The 18,264-nt window shown below is 44.3% G+C and overlaps 1 protein-coding gene across 1 annotated transcript in view; it reads left to right on the top strand.

Moving 5' to 3' along the window:
- The window catches only part of tubb6 (tubulin, beta 6 class V), a 403,096-nt gene that overhangs the window by 315,760 nt on the left and 69,072 nt on the right, over window positions 1–18,264 (top strand). The window lies entirely within an intron of this gene.

The following is an 18,264-nucleotide window of genomic DNA, read 5'->3' on the forward strand; positions in this document are numbered from 1 at the left end:
ACAGAGACACGCATATCCAGAAGAGTTAAAGTTGCTCAGTAAGGTAACTCAACTTCCCTCTCAGAGTAAACTGTTTCAGATGGATGCTTTTCTTGATCAGGATGGACTCCTCAAGGTGGGAGGAAGACTGAAAAATGCATCACTCCCTACCTCACTGAAGCATCCAGTGATCATACCAAAGAGTCATCCCATCACCAAGGCAATAATTGCTCACTGTCACGAGAAAGTCCAACATCAAGGAAAAGGCTTGACTATTAATGAGATCAGATCAAATGGATTCTGGATTCCAGGAATCAACAGAGCTGTGGCAACGCATCTGCATCAATGTGTTACATGTCGAAAACTCAGAAGATTCACAGAGGAGCAGCGAATGGCAGATTTGCCGTCTGAGCGTGTGGATCCATCACCACCTTTCACCTATTGTGGAATGGACTGTTTCGGTCCGTTTTTCACCAAACAAGGACGCAAGGTACAAAAGAGATACGGACTGCTTTTCACCTGCCTTTGCTGTCGAGCTATCCACATTGAAATGTTAGACGACATGTCGACAGATGCTTTCATAAATGGACTTCGTTGTTTCATTGCAATAAGAGGAGCAGTACGTGACATAAAATGTGACCAAGGAACGAACTTCGTTGGAGCTAAAAATGAACTGAATGAAGCTCTCAAGCAATTGGATGCTGATCGTCTGACTACGTTTTTGGCTGAGAAGCAGTGTGACTTCAGCATGAACGCTCCGCATGCAAGCCATGCTGGAGGCGTATGGGAGAGACAGATCCGAACGGTGAGGAATGTTCTTCGTTTAACTCTTTCACCCTCATCAGGCAGGCTGGATGATGCCTCTCTACGGACATTCTTTTATGAGGCAGCAGCTATTGTGAACAGTCGTCCACTCACTGTTGACAACTTAAATGATCCAGATAGTCCAGAGCCGCTAACGCCCAATCACCTACTCACCATGAAACCCACTGCAGCCTTACCACCTCCTGGCAGATTCATCAGAGAGGATATGTATGCTCGTAAGAGGTGGCGCCGTGTTCAGTACCTTGCAGAGCAGTTCTGGGGCCGGTGCAGAAGAGAGTATGTGTACAACATCGCCACCAGACAACGCTGGCATACTCCAAGGAGAAACCTCAAAGTCGGTGACATCGTGATGGAAAAGACAGAAGATCAACCTCGCAACGAGTGGAAATTGGCTAAAGTTGTAGAGACAGTGACTGATAAAGATGGACTAGTGAGGAGAGTGAAGATTCGTGTTGGAGACCAGAAGATGGGAAAGGAGGGACAGCGTTCTGGCAAGCCATCCATCGTTGAACGTCCAGTGCAGAAGCTGATCCTGCTCCTAGAGACTGTTTAATCACCCCCTTCACTCCACAACCTATCCTTTACAGTATGAAGAGTTTATGGACATTTTTGACTCAAGCACTAAAGGTTAAAGGTCACATGGTTTAGAAATCATTCATGCTTTACATCTAATAAGGGGATGAAAAACCAGTAATGATTTGGTGGGAGTGTAAATGACCTTTAATATGAGCATAGTATTTTCATAAATGTGTTTTTATGTTTACTTAGTAACATTCTTTAAAGCCAGGCTTTTATTTTTTATACATTAGGCAGACGGATATTCAGTGCTCTTATTTTGAAAGCGTCTCGCTGAGACCTCGTACATATCCGGTGCTTCGGAGTTTACCGGCAGTAGGAAAAGTGTGTCTTCAATGCTAAAAGCAAGCAAAGTGTGCCTAACCCACAGGAAACGCCCTAGCACCTGGCTAATAAGGGGCACAAGGTTTGTTTTGTTACCATCTCATGCTATATTTATGTCCGGCTCGAGTTTGGTTGCCGTGGATATTTTCATGCATAAAGCGTATTGTGCTTAGCAGTAGCTACTATTAGCATCGGCCAAGCTGCCGTGTCGGTCTGTATTGAAGTGAGATGAAGCTATAAGCTAACTCGTTGGTTGTTTTAATAATGCAACAGGATGTATTTTGTCTGTTTTATATAAGGTCTGCTAAGGTTAAAAACTGTTTTATATTGCACTCTATGGGAGGTTGTCTTTCAGTTAAAATGTGAATTTTCCCTCATGACTGTAACATTATTCGTAGCAGTTAAAATATATATTTAAATTCATGGAGTAAAACCTGTGAGTCTACAATAAGTTTATTAGATAAAAAGAGAGTCAACTTACATGATTGTTTGTGATAAAGGCAGTTAAAGGTAATTTCAAGTAAGAGTAAAGGTAACTGTATTTTGTTTTCTTCTTTTCAAAGCTCTTACGGTGTGTTTGCATTGAATACGGTCCAAGGAATAAACCATTGTGAACCATCAGTTTGAGAGTCCGACCATCATTTAGCCGGGGATGCTACACTCATCTTATAGGCCAATTAGCCTTTTAAATGCAGATTTTAAGATCATTTCTAAGGCTTTGACCAATAGACTAAGTAGATTCCTCCCCAAACTTATCAATATAGACCAAACAGGTTTTATAAACAAACGACTTGCAACCGATAATCTTCGTAGACTCTTCAACATTATTCATTTAGCTAACACCAGAAGTGACCCCACTATTGCACTATCACTAGACGCCGAAAAGGCCTTTGACCGCCTTGAATGGCCATATCTCCTAAAGGTCCTTGACAGTTTTGGGTTTGGCGCGTCCTTTATTAATTGGGTGAAAACCCTATATCACAAGCCACAAGCAAAGATAGCCACAAATGGTATAACTTCAACTCCAATTACATTACAAAGAAGCAGCAGACAGGGTTGCCCGCTCTCAGCTGGACTTTTTGTCTTAGCACTAGAGCCACTGGCACAAGCAGTGAGACAAGACCCAGACATAAAGGGTGTCCAAGTTGGTCAACAAATTCACAAAATTAGTCTATTTGCTGATGATGTAATCTTATTTCTCACAGACCCAACCCAATCTCTCACCAAGCTTCAAGCTCTTCTAAACAGTTATAGCATGATATCAGGCTACAAGGTAAACTATGAAAAAAGTGAAATACTCCCTCTAACTAAAATTGACCAGAGTGATTTACCCCAAACAAACCCTTTTAAATGGTCTCCAAATGGGTTTACATATTTGGGTATCCAGGTGGATAACAACTTAAAAAACCTGTTTAAACTGAACTACCCTGCATTGATCCAAAAAATAGAAAGAGACCTCAACAGATGGACAGACTTACCCCTCACCCTTTATGGTAGAGTCAGCTGTATAAAGATGAGTATTCTACCCAAGATATTGTATTTGTTTCAGTCACTCCCTATCCCAGTCCCCAATAGCATCTTTAAAACCCTTAATAAAAGCATAAGTGAATTTGTCTGGAATCATAAAGTACCTAGAGTGAGTCTCGAGAAATTATCATGGGATTATAAAATGGGTGGCCTCAGACTCCCCAACTTTAAATTCTACTATTGGGCAGCACAAATGAGATTTCTCTTGCCATTGTTTGAAAGAGACTCTGCCCCCTCTTGGACACAAATTGAAATGTATGACCTTGATGAAGAGGTGAAAAGTGATTTTATTTATAAATGGAATCCCAAAAATATTCTTAGTAATACCAAAAACCCACTCACTATCCACCTGGTCAGATCATGGTATGAGGTTCATAAAATTATTGGGGCGAAGGCTGATCTATCACCCAAAACACCCTTATGGAAAAATAAACTCATTCCAATGTTCTCTGATAACAAAATTTTCAAACTCTGGCATGATAAAGGGATATTGTACTTTGAACAATGCTACAGTAATGGGACTTTGATGTCCTTTGAACAACTAAAAACAAAATATGACTTGTCCAACAAACACTTCTTTTGTTATTTACAGCTGAGAACATTCCTTAAAAAAAGCTGGGGGGATCAAATGACATTGCCTGACCTGACAAAGGTGGAGAAAATATTTCATAATAGCAAAAGTCCAAAGCATTTTATTAGACAGGTGTATCTAACAATAATGGAAGAGTATCCTAAACAAAACATACACCGATCAAGAGAGAGGTGGGAATCTGACCTGGGCATTACAATACATGAGGACCTGTGGTCTGACCTCTGTCAGAACAGCTTATTTGCCACTATAAATGCCAGATTCAAACTGGTCAACTACAATTTCCTTCACCAACTTTACCTCACCCCTCAAAAATTACACCGGTATAATCCCTCAATTTCAAATATCTGTTTCAGATGTGGTATTGCTGAGGGTACCATGATACATTGCACATGGCAATGCACTAAAGTAACTACATTTTGGTATGATATATGTGACACGCTAACTAAAATCACGGCTACACCAATTCCACTAGATCCAGGACTCTGTCTTTTAGGTAATGCAACAAACTTGAAATTAAGTCAGAGCTCCAGGAAACTCATTGACATAGCTTTTACTGTTTCTAGAAAATTTATTGCATTAACCTGGAAATCAGATTCCTCCCTCTCTATATCGAAATGGATATCAGAAATGATGACCTGTCTACCCTTAGAGAAGATCACATATGTCATGAGAAATAGATACGACACCTTTTTAAAGATCTGGCAACCTTTTATTGATTATATAGAAACAACAGCTGTGGACTCTCTGTAACCCTTAAACTGGTTCAATTGTAAATTAACATTAATGTCCAGGTACGATGTTTAAGGTGGTAAAAGGATAGCCACTTGGCCTTACCATTGGTTTGGCTGGTGCACCCTGTTGATTCAGGCAACTAACTGTCTACTAACTATTACTAGCTAATTGATTGGGGGCTGTTAGCATTTGGGACACTTATGAAGCTAAACTATCCTATATCAGCTGACACTGAACCCCATGCTGAGTTCCACAGCACTTATGTCACAGTTGTGCCCTGGTTGTGCAACATTCACTTTTACTCACTATTAAAAACAGCTTTCCTCCACTCACTCATTTATGTTGTGACAAAAAAACTAATAGGTTTATTGGAATCTAACCCCCCCCCCCCCCCCCCCCCCCCCAAAACATATGTATAGAACCAAAAACTGTATTTCATATATGAGATATTCCAGTTAGTTTCACGGCGGCCACCATGCACGCCATCTTCAATACAACATTTCACATAGCTGTTACAACAAAAACAACACTCATGATAATGAAATGTGAGACCCATAAAACAACAGCAGGATAACTTTCTCTCCTACTGACACTGACACAAGTCAGACTGGTTTTGACGTCACTGATGTTATTTAAGATTTGGACTCGGAGGTTGTGAGGATGTGACTCGTCTTCAGCTCAGACACAGACACCAGGACCAACGAAGGAGAACGAGCAGCTTCTTCTCTCCAAATGAAAGTGTGAGTCGACCTGAGGTGAGTTCCTACCTACCTACCTGAAAAACAATAGAGAATGCATGCACATCCCAAAATATAAAGGCTGGGTGCCAGACAAAAAAACAACAACAAAAAACATGGTAAGTCCCCACTTTGTGACAATCCTACCTGAGAAATCAGTCTGATGAGCAGCATCACACTCTGTTGTGTCACTGTTTGATGAGACAGAAGAAACTGATCTGTTTAATGATTCAGTTTTTTATTGAAGAGTTTTATTCTACACTTTCTCTCTGAGTGAAAGCAGAGTGGTCTGAGGAGAATGTCCATGTTTTACTGTTGGAAGTTTGACTGTAACCTGATCTCAGTGATCAGTGAAGCATTCAGGGTGCGTCAGAACTGGTCTGACAGTTTGAATCAATGGCCAATCAAGTGCCACAACATACAGGAACAACAGACTGTGCAACAAAAGCATACTGTAACAAAACTGAACACAATGAAGTGACATACTTTTGCAGGATTGTTAATCGTGGGATGAAGAAGTTTTCTTTTGTGTTAATCTTTAACTGGTGAACTCTGAATCTACAGCCTTTGACTTGACTATTATCATTTATTATTTTATTATGGGTGAGACACGGATCCTCTGAACAAAAGCAGACACAAGGACAGACAAAGAAGAATAAGATAAGATAAGAAGACTTTAGTGTCCAATGGTTTAAAAACACAGTGGAAATTTGCCTTTGGCATCTTGGTAGTCAGCCAACAACAACAGCTGGGCACATCCAGCACAGTAACAAGTAAATAAATAAACACATTAAATACAATAACACATGAAATACAACATTACAGTATCATACAAGCAGCTTCTTCCCTCCAAATGTTTTGTTAGAGCTTTAAGGTGCAAAATTTCTGTAAATCGACCTGAAGTGTGTTCAACAGGTGGGTATTCTAGAAATCTGTATACCTCTGAACAAGATCTAAGTGTGCTATATCAATGACTGACTAGAAATCAGAAAAGGTTCTTGATGGTGACTGCCTAGTTTGTGATCTCTATTTGTTGTTTCCTGAAGAAAAAGTCTGACATTCAGCTAAAAGAAGAAGAAAACTTACCTCCACCTGAGGAAGGTTGATCACACGTTTATCCACGGTGAGAGAAACTATGACAGACATAAATAGGTGTGCACTTAACATCAATGATGAAATAGATTTGTGTTATGTCTGTTTATGTCTCTGGTCTATTTTTTTTTTTTTGATTTGTTGTCTAGACTAATAAAATTGTTACAAATCAGTGTGAGGACAGAGAAGATGGAACACCTCCCTCTAAAACCACAGTTTTGCACAGTTATATGATAAAAGACATGATATTATATACTGCACATCTTTTTTTTTTTTTTTTTGCTGTTTCACTTCAAGATTAAATACATTTTAATCAATACGGCTGTTATGTTTTTGTGTCTCAGGTAAAACAGGACATAATCTTGTGTGGTGGTAGATTCTTTTCTCCAAAGATGAGTTGTGTAAACTTAAAAAAGTAAGTAGTAAGCAAATACCTTTCACAGATAAAAATCACAAAGTGTTTTACAGTAAAATAAATACAACAATAAAATACATAAAAAATACAATGAATAAAACAATTAGATACATTAGCACAGATTCATGAGCAACTAACTTAAACTATTACTGTACTACAACATAATATTGATGCTATTTATTAATGATCTATGGTTCAAAATTTGCTATATACATTTATTATGAGAGACTTGTTGGCCTGCATCAAAATGATCCTGGAGAAAAGGCTTGTATTGGTGATTATTAGGTTCTGATGTCTTTATATTCGAAATGTTCTTACCTGTAATCCAATGAATCCATGGAATATGTCCTTTTCTGTAGGCGACGGCAGTCCACTAAATACAGATATGCAACCATGAGGAACAACCAGTCGTTTAAAGAAAAGAGGTAAAAGCTGATAATTCTGCTGTTGTTCATGTTCACTGGGAAAATATCGTTCTAAACTTTCATTTGTTCTCCACAGACTCCTCCAGGAGAACTCAGAGGTTGTCAGTGATCAGTCCACCGAGCAGCATCACAGAGACCTGGACCACATATTTATGGTGTGTAAATGTTCACAGACAGAACTGATGACTACAGCAGCCACAGAGAAATATAATGACCGGCTGTAATAACCGTAACAACAACTGGCACACATGAGATGGAATAACTTCTACTGTCGGTCAAATGTACCGACACTACAGGACATGTTAAAAAGCAATAAATGGAACTGACCCATCTTCTAAAGTATCCCTCCATTATTATCCATCTCCAATGTGGCGTTGAAAGTGTTTTTGAGCAGCTCATCAGCTTGTGAAAACTCAGTTATTGTTGGGTCCTTGTAGTGAATCATATAAATAGAACAAAGAGTAATGCCCATCAGGGCATTTAGATAAAGTCTCTCTGTTTAACTGTGGAGAGATGATGGGAGATGGTGCATCACTGATGATCTGATTGGATGATATATGAGTTTATACTGAAAGTGAAGTTTACACAGTGTGTTATTGTGTTCCAGCGACTGGAGGAGAAGATTGTCCAATTTGTGAAGAACGAGTTGAAGAGAATCCAGAAGGTTGTGAGTGCAGATTACCCAACAGAGGAGATCAACATCGAGAGTGAAGAGCAGGGGAACATCGGAGAGGCATTTCTGAAGATCACAGTGAACTTCCTGAGGAGAATGGAGCAGGAGAAGCTGGCTGGCAGCCTGCAGAGCAGTAAGAGGATTTATCTAGTTTCTTTTTTGTTTTGGGTTTGAAGATCACTAATGGTTCACTAATCAGGTTTTTGTTTTGTGCCTATGGTGAGACTGGCTCTGCAGCCTCCCCTTCTTTTATCCTTGTCAGTCAGACTCTCCACTGCTCTTTTGTTTGCTTTAGTTTTTTCCTGCACACCAGGAACTGCTCCTAAGAGTACAATTAATGGTTAAGCAGTACAGGTGATGATCAACCATTAATTTCCTGGTTTGCAGACTTTGTTTGATTTTTGCACTTGTTTCTCTGTCCAGCACCATTATGTTTTATTGGGATGTACTTGCTGTCTTTACTCTTGCTTTAGTTTTATGGCCATGTTTAAATGAAATCAGTCCTTACTTTTAGCATCACTGTCTGGCACCTGGTTTATATGCTACTGTCTCTGGTTGAGCTGTTCGTTTGATTAGGGAGGCTGTAACATTCCTCTATTGGAATAAAACTGGTAACTCTTCATCTGTTCCTAATAATTTATTAACTGGTCTTATGTTTTTCTCTATTTAGAAAGTAATATTGCAGTTTGTCCACATCAACTCAAATCTAACCTGAAGAAGAAGTTCCAGGGGATCTCTAAAGCAGGAGGCCCAACTCTTCTGGACCAGATCTACCCAAAGCTCTACATCACAAAGGAAGGGGCTGGTGGGGTCAGTGATGAACATGATGTCAGACAGATTGAAACAGTGTTTAGGAGACCAGACAGACCAGAAACAATCGTCAGACATGAAGACATCTTTAAAGCCTCACCTGAAAGAGACCGACCAATCAGAACAGTGATGATGAAGGGAGAGGCTGGCATTGGAAAAACAGTCCTAACACAGAAGTTCACTCTGGACTGGGCTGAAGACAAAGACAACCAGGACATAGAGTTCATATTTACCTTCACCTTCAGAGAGCTGAACATGCTGAAAGAGAAAAAGTTCAGTTTGGTGGAACTTGTTCATCACTTCTTCTCTGAAACCAAAGAAGCAGGAATCTGCAGGTTTGATCAGTTCCAGGTGGTCTTCATCTTTGACGGTCTTGAGGAGTGTTGTCTTCCTCTGGACTTCAACAACACTAAGATCCTGACTGATGTGACAGAGTCCACCTCAGTCAACGTGCTGCTGACCAACCTCATCAGGGGGAAACTGCTTCCCTCTGCTCGCCTCTGGATAACCACAAGACCTGCAGCAGCCAATCAGATCCCTCCTCAGTATGTTGACATGGTGACAGAGGTCAGAGGGTTCACTGACCCACAGAAGGAGGAGTACTTCAGGAAGAGGTCCAGAGATGAGGAGCAGGCCAGAGAGATCATCTCCCACATCAAGACATCACGAAGCCTCCACATCATGTGCCACATCCCAGTCTTCTGCTGGATCACTGCTACAGTTCTGGAGGAGGTGTTGAAGACCAGAGAGGGGGGACAGTTGCCCAAAACCCTGACTGAGTTGTACATCCACTTCCTGGTGGTTGAGTCCAAAGTCAAGAAGAACAAGACTGGTGGAGGAGCTGAGCAGAGCAGGAAGATGATTGAGTCTCTGGGAAAACTGGCTTTTAAGCAGCTGCAGAAAGGAAACTTGATCTTCTATGAATCAGACCTGAAGAAGTGTGGCATCAATATCAGAGCAGCCTCAGTGTACTCAGGAGTGTTGACACAGATCTTTAAAGAGGAGAGAGGCCTGTTCCAGGACAAGGTCTTCTGCTTCGTCCATCTGACCATTCAGGAGTTTCTGGCTGCTCTTCATGTCCATCAGACCTTCATCAAATCTGGAGTCAATCTGCTATCAGAACAACAAACTGTGTCCTGTTTACCTTTTTTTAGAAAGACAGTAACACAAACGGACCCAACACACTTCTACCAGAGTGCTGTGGACAAGGCCTTACAGAGTCCAAATGGACACCTGGACTTGTTCCTCCGCTTCCTCCTGGGTCTTTCACTGGAGATCAATCAAACTCTCCTACAAGGTCTAATGTCTCAGAAAGGAAGTAGCTCACAGACTGATCAAGAAACAGTCCAGTACATCAAGAAGAAGATCACTGAGAATCTGTCTCCAGAGAAAAGCATCAATCTTTTCCACTGTCTGAATGAAATGAATAATCATCCTCTGGAGGAGGACATCCAACACCCAAGATCAGGACGTCTGTCCCCATGTAGGAGAACATGTCTTGTTAAATTGATGAAGGTGTTTTCTGAATTAGTTTGCATTTTGTCGATTTGAATATGTTTTCTAAAGCTGCTGTAAGTTAAAGCAGAAGTAAGCGATCCAGTCATTTTGGCTAACTTCGTAAGTTAGCAGCCCCCGCCCTCGTCATGGATCTATTGGTCCTCGTCCCTACGTCACCACATTCACGCGCATCCCTTGGCTGCACACACAGCCCTTCATGCCGTTCTCTCTCCTCATTGGATAAAGCTTGTAGGATACAAGGAAGTATACAAGAGGTTTTCTCCTCGGCTTACAGCAGAGCAGAGTGACTGACAGACCCGTGTTTCCTACCAAACACTCTATGTAAGTGATTGCTGTCGGAAGATATAACTATTAAGACTTATATTAACACAAACATTCCGCTTACTTCTGCTTTAAGCTCTCAGGGTCAACTTAGAAAACAGACTTAGAGATAGAATCTCATCTAATAAGATGTTGTTTGTTCATGTCAGTACCTTGATTATGTGTTCATCACTGTGTCTTGTTCTCTCCATCAGACGCCTGTGAACTGGAGCTGGACATGAACACAGTGAATGGAAAACTCAAGTTGTCTGACAGGACGGTGACAAATGTGTCAGAGGATCAGTCATATCTTGATCATCCAGACAGATTTGACCGGTTGCCTCAGCTGCTGTGTACAACTGGTCTGACCGGTCGCTGTTACTGGGAGGTGGAGTGGAAAGGACGAGTTAATATATCAGTGAGTTACAAAGGGATCAAAAGGAAAGAAGACAGTGATGACTGTCTGTTTGGAAGAAATGACCAATCCTGGAGTCTGTACTGCTCTAAAGATGGTTGTTACTATGTGTACCACAATGGTGAAGGAACACCCATCTCCTCCCGTGTCTCTCACCGAGTAGGAGTGTATGTGGACTGTCCTGCTGGCTCTCTGTCCTTCTACAGAGTCTCCTCTAACAGACTGATCCACCTCCACACCTTCAAGACCAAATTCACTGAACCTCTGTATCCTGGCTTCTGGATCGGTGATGGGTCCTCAGTGTCTCTGTGTCCTCTGCAGGTCTGAGATTTTCTCCTGTGGACAGATTTGTCTCAGACACTAACCAGTCATTTGTCTGATACGATCACTGTGGTTGGCTGTACTTTATCTTGTCTATTTTTCATAGTTTTCAGATTAGATCTCTTAGCTGTCCATCGTGTACGATGATGACGCTTGCTTCTTGGGGTGGGGAGGGGGGGTGGGGGAGGGGGGTTAGCGATGTTGTCGCTGGTGCCACTTCAGGTGGCTGACGAGGCCGATCCGTGAGCCGATCATCCGTCCGCATTCTGGGCAGGGGAGCCCGGATGCAGGTTGGATGCCGGCTGCCCTTTGGTGTCGCTGGGCTCGTCTCTCGGTCCTCCTCTGCTGGTTGCCGTCATGTATGGACGAGGTTACTCTGGCACAGGCGGCCTGCCAGGCTGGTCGATCAAGTGCCAGAGATTCAAGCTGCGTGGGGTTGATGGTGCTGCGCTTTAGCAGGTCTTTTGTGTAGTCCTTGTAGCGTCTCTTTTGTCCGCCAGGGGCTCGCTTTGCAGCACTTAGTTGGCCATAGAGGACTTGGCAAGGCAGGCGGTGGTCAGGCATGCGGATGGTGTGTCCTATCCACCGTAGGTGTCTTTTGGCAATGGCTGCGTCCATACAGATGGAATTGGTGCCGTTCAGGATTTCAGTGTAGGGAGTGTGGTCTTCCCACGACAGACCAAGGATCTTCTGAAGGCAGCGGATGTGGAAGCCCTCCAGGTTTTTGATGTGCCGTCTATATGGGGTCCATGTTTCCGCCCCATAGAGTAGGGTTGAAACACAGACTGCGTGGTAGACGGCGACCTTGGTGCTGACCTTCAGGTTCCGGTTTTCAAAAACTCTGTTGCGCAGGCGTCCAAAGGCTGATGAGGCTTTATTGATGCGGGTGTGTATTTCGGTGTCAAGGCTGCAGTGTTGGGATAGTGTGGAGCCGAGATAGGTGAAGTGGTCGACAGTTTTAAGTGGGATTCCATTTAAATGAAAGCACGGGGGGGAGGCAGGTTGGGTAGAGAGTTGGGTCATGACTTCGGTTTTTTGAGTGTTGACCTGAAGTCCAAAGGATTGGTACAGGGAGGAGAGGGTGTTGAGGGCTTGCTGCATGGTCTCTGGGCTGTGTGCTAGGACTGCACAGTCGTCAGCGTACTGCAGCTCGTGAATTTTATTGGTCTTGGTCTTCGTGTGAGCCTGGAGGCGTCGGATGTTGAAGAGGTTACCGTCCAGACGGTATTCTAGGTTGACACTGTCTCCAGGTTCCAAGGCACGATGGAAGAGGTATGTGATGGCAGAGAGGAAGAGATTGAAGAGTACCGGTGCCAAGACGCAGCCTTGCTTCACCCCGGTTTTCACCTCGAAGGGCTCTGACTGGAGCTCTCCGGTGAGGACTCTGGCATGCATCCCGTTGTGCAGTTGCTGCAGGATGGAGAGGAACTTGGGTGGTACCCCAAATTTGGAAAGCAGTTGCCAGAGCAGCTCACGGTCGACGGTATCAAAAGCTTTGCTGAGGTCAATGAAGGCTATGTAAAGGTCTTTGAGCTGCTCTCTGCTCTTCTCCATTAGCTGTCTCAGGACGAAGACCATATCGGTGGTGGATCTGGTCTTCCGGAAGCCACATTGTGTCTCCGGAAGAGCAGTTTCTGAGATGTGCTCCACCAGCCTGTTGAGCATAGCCTTAGCTAGGACTTTCCCTGCGATGGAGAGGAGGGAGATTCCACGGCTGTTCCCACAGACAGCTCTGTCGCCTTTGCGCTTGTAGATGACATCGATGTTGGCGTCCTTCCAGTCCTGTGGGAGGGTCTCGTGTTCCCAGGAGTGTTGGATCAGGAGGTGTAGGCGGCGGGTTAGGAGATATCCTCCGTGTTTGAAGATCTCAGGTGGGATGCCGTCGGGTCCTGCGCTTTTGTTGTTTTTCAGGCTGCTAATGGCCTGGCGGATTTCTTGGTATTGTGGTGGGGAGTCGAGGTGCGTGACTGGTGGCAGGTCAGGGAGTTTGTCCAGGATGAGAGGGTCGGTGGGGTTGGTGTTGTTGAGTAGGGTCTTGAAGTGTTGTGCCCAGCGGCCAAGGATCTCGTGGTGGTCCTTGAGGAGAGTGGATCCGTCGGCAGAACGGACAGGGGCAATTGCCTGCTTTCTGGGGCCGTACAGCGATTTAATGGCGTCGTAGAAGCCCTGGGTGTTGTTGTGGTCTGCCAGGGTCTGGATCTCCTGGGCCTTCGTCACCCACCAGGTGTCCTCCATGACCCGAAGCTCACGCTGGGCCTCGGCTCTTGCTGTGGTGAAGGAGGCTTTCAGAGTGGCAGATCCAGGGCAGGACAGGAGAGCTTTGTGAGCTTGATGTTTTGACTGAAGAAGTGACTGTATTTTGGCTGAGTTGCAGTCAAACCAGTCCTGGTGACGTTTCCTTGAGGGACCTACTGCCACTGAGGCCGCGCTGTAGATGGCATGACGCAAAGATGGCCAGTCAGTGGAAGCCTCAGGGATCTGGTCAAGGTTTGCTGCAAGGAGCCGTCGAAGGTTGTCTCTGGTGGTGGAGCTGTTGAGGGCTGCACAGTTGAGTTTTCTGATTGAGGCTTTCTTCGGACAGCGTGGTTGGATATACATGAGGAGCTTGGATCTGACCATGAGGTGATCGGTCCAACATTCTGCTCCACGCATGGCTCGGGTGATGGTAACATCCCGTCTGTCCTGTTGGCGGACAATCACGTAGTCCAGGAGATGCCAATGCTTCGAGCGGGGGTGCTGCCAGGTGGTTTTGAGCCGGTTCTTCATCTGGAAAGTGGTGTTAGTGATGACCAGGTGATGTTCTGCACAGAGGGAGAGGAGCCGTAGCCCGTTGGAGTTCATTTTCCCCACTCCGTGCTGACCAATGACCCGGTTCCATACAAGATGGTCTGTGCCCACTCGAGCATTGAAGTCTCCCATGAGTATGAGCTTGTCCGTGGTTGGAGTTTTCTGAATGATGTGATCAAGCATCCGGTAGAAATCCTCTTTGATGTTGTTCTCGGCGTCAAGGGTTGGTGCATAACCACTGATGAGGGTGGCGAAACGTCCCTTGGTAAGGGGAATGCGCCATGTCATCACTCTTTCACTTACGCCACTAGGGGATTCTGGGATGCGCTGCAGCAGCTTGGTCTTCACAGCAAAACCAACTCCGTGGATGCGGCGAGTGCCTTCGGGGACCCCTTTCCAGAAGAAGGTGTAACCTGCACCGACTTCCGTCAGGGAGTCCTCTCCGTGCAGTCTGGTCTCACTGAGTGCTGCGATGTCGATATTATATCTGGCAAGCTCCAGGGCCACAAGCGCTGTCCTGCGGTGGGGTCTGTCAGGTGTTAGGGCCGAGTCCAGCAGTGTGCGGACATTCCATGTAGCGATGCATAAGTTTGCTTTTCTATGTTTTGTTTTTCGACCGCAGGGGGGGGATGCTCCGACGGTTGCGGTAGACCGTCCGGAGGTTGGGGAGCAGACAATTTTTGAACCACCTTTTCTAGGTCCTTCCCCTGTCTGGGGTGAGCAGTGTGGGGCTGCTCAGTCGCGATGGAAGCTGCCGGGGTGATGCGCTGCTCCATCCCGCAGTCACAATGACCATCACTCCATCGCCGCCTGTGTGCATGGTTTGGCTAGGCACTCCCAGCCACATCCTTGGCCTGTGCCTGCCGCCATTCCACATCGCCACAGGACTTTGTGGAGAGGGGAGAGGGGGGAGGGGGGTGGGGGTGGGGGGCAAGGAGCTAGCGCGAGGTAGGGATTAGGGTGAGGGTGTGGGTGCGCAGTCCTCACTCCCACCATCTTCACTCCGCCAGATGGACTCCGGTGGCATGAGAAACCCATGACGACCTTCGTCTGGCAGGAGTTGCAGGGGGTTGTCGGTAGTCCGGTCTGTTGGACACCGTCTGTGCCTACCCCCAGGTGCAGATTTGTCGTTGGGGTTTACTCCCCTAGCCAAGGAACCCTCCCGGGTTTACCCACGTGGCAGTGGGGCAGTGGTAGGTTGTTCAAGGGCCACTGCTGCCCTGAACAACCTACCACCACCACGATCCCCTACCTTTTAGCCTGGGGCCGTGAGGCTCCAGTATCCGTGTGTTGCCGCGAGGAGGCAAGGTAGGGGTCTTGGTGAAGGAGAGGCTATGTACTGACCTCGGAAGACTGACGCACTCGGCTTCCTTTATCCTGACTGGACTGGTCAGCGGCAGGAGCTAAGGGAGGGGGGTCACATGCATCCCTACATGCAACGTCTCTCTAGCATGCTGCACTAGGCGCGTCACTACACCCTGCGAGCAAGCCCGCTAACACACCAGATTAGATATTACAGATGAGACAGACACACAACCTACCACCACCTACCATGAGACAGACACACTTCATGGTTGTTTATAGGACTGAGAACTGGATGTTGAAAGAGTTGGAATTATCAAACTCGAAAAGAAAAACTCTACTAACATATAAGATTAAATGAGTTTGTGCATAGTGTAACTGGAGGGGTGTTTACTGGTGCTAATGTTAATCAATTAACAGTGACAAAGGAACATGCTTATTGTAAAAATCTTAGCTGCAGTCATTTCATCCTTGGAGTTAATCAAAGGTTCAGGATGCTGCAGGTTTTGATCTGAGATGATAGTCATGAATTATCACATTTGTTACTTTGAACTTTCTAAATTCATTATTTTTCTGTATGCTAGCGTTTCCTGTAATTGTGTATTTACATTTTTATTGCAATGTATTTTCAATTCAACTTCACTTCATTGCATGTTATATCCCTGTGTGTCTGCCTTTACAAAATAAACATAATTTTCCTTCATGTGGGGAACATTCTGCTTTTACACAACTCTTGTCGTATTTTTAATTCAAAATTAAAGGTGTTAGCTACAAGTTTAATTCCTCCTGGTGTCGCACTCACACTGCCTGCTCTCGCTCCAACCTTCAGTTTTACTGGTTGCCAGTTAAAACAGTAGACACATGGCATCAACGTACCAATGCTGTTGCCACAGAGATCATTCCATGCTGACGTTGCCAACGTAACCAGATGTAAATATTTATATATTTCAGACCCGTCAAAATTCATATAAAATTCAGTAAAATTAATACTTTTATTCTGCACCCCTCTAGACATTCTGTGAATGCATTATTTTTGAAAAATGTATCCTTTTGATGAAAAAGTTGTAGCTATAACCTTTAACTATGATGTTTTTAATTGGTGAAAAATAGAAACATTCATGAATTGATGGGTCAGAATCTTAGTTAAAATAAAAGATGATCAGGTTCATGGTTGACTCGTCTTCTGCCTCATAAAGGGGGAATCTCAAAAACCTGAGTAGAAACAGGGCTATTACTACCTTGCATCATTAAAGGGATAGTTCATCCAAAATTCAAATGTCACTCAATATCTACTCACCCTCATGTCGACTAAGAGCTGTGAGAATTTTCAGAGTCCTCTGTGTCTTCTCTGAGTTACGGGGGGGTCCGTGCAGCAGTATTTGTCCATATAATGGTTGTGAATGGATCAGTGTTGTTTTCGTTAACGATGACGATGATGAAATATTTTCGTTGACGCCCCTTTTTTTCATGACGATAACGAGACGGTGACGAGACGAACATGGCTCTCTGATGACGAAAACATGACGAGACGTGTGTGAGTTTTCGTTGACGAGACGAGAACGGACGTAAATGTTAGTGGTCGGGCTGTGATCGCCTCTACATTCCATATTATGGATTGTCATTACTAGCTGCACACGATTTAGCAACGGCTCCGTCAACAACAGAACAACGCTGCTGAGACGAGCCGCGGTGCGCCGCCGCCCGGTGCTTGTGATTAGAGCGGCAGAGAGCAGCAGGCAGTGATCCGCTGCTCTGGTGACCTCGGTCAGTGCGGTGCAGCCGCTCCGCGGCGCTGACGGGTGGTCAGACGTTCAAATGCATGACATTTCTGCTTATTGTGCGTGTAATCTGTCCATTAAAATCAACAAGTGTCTGCAACACTGCTGCATCCTTGTGTGGTCACGTCCACCACCTGGCATGCAGCGCACATTCTGCTCAACACACCTGCCGTCACTCCATCAGAAAAAAAACTGAATGCACTACTGTTACCACTTTATCTGTGTGTAGGCTAATGGATAATCCTTAGACCATAAAGTATTTGGCATTGGGTGGAAACATTATGTGTAAAACCATTCCTTTATTGAATTAATTTGTTGAAAGACTTTTTTTTTTTTTTTACTGAAACTGACTAAAACTAGACGAAAACCTTGTTGAGTTTTCGTCGACTAAAACTATCACATATAGGAATGACTAAAATTGACTAAAACTAATAAGTATTTTCGTCAAAAAGACTAAGACTAAATCTAAAATGCCTGCCAAAAACAACACTGGAATGGATACCACTTTTCTTCGTCCAAAAAGACACACCAAAAAGCATCCAAATACCTCCATATACTGCTCGTATGTAATGTCCCTCTTGTATTGAAGCCCCGACATGAGAAATTGTTCCGAAAAAAATTGAAAAAGTCTATATTTTAAGCTTGTTTGTAGCGGAAGCTCCCAGTGTCTCAGTTCACTGCTCTTCCTGTGTCAGTGCAAATCTCGCGTGATTTGCACTGACTGGCGGAACAATTTCTCATGTCGGGGCTTCAATACAAGAGGGACATTACAGACGAGCAGTATGGAGGTATCCCGTAACTCAGAGAAGACACAGAGGACTCTGAAAATTCTCACAGCTCTTAGTCAACATGAGGGTGAGTAGATAATGAGTGAAATTTGAATTTTGGGTGAACTACCCCTTTAACACCAATTATTTTATGGCCATAGTCAATATCACATCAATACATTATTGCATATGATTGTAATTGCACATGGAAGAAAACTGTCTTGGGATCATTCAACTGATGGATTGATCAGGTTGATGAAAGGTTTGTGGTGCAAAGTGGAAGAAGATGTAGCAACATCTGTTGCACGTCTGTCCGTCCTGTTGCTCACCCTGAGGTTTCTCCTATTTTTCCCTGTTTGTAAAAACGGG

The sequence above is a fragment of the Trachurus trachurus genome (assembly GCF_905171665.1).
Source record: "Trachurus trachurus genome assembly, chromosome: 20".
Taxonomy (NCBI): domain Eukaryota; kingdom Metazoa; phylum Chordata; class Actinopteri; order Carangiformes; family Carangidae; genus Trachurus; species Trachurus trachurus.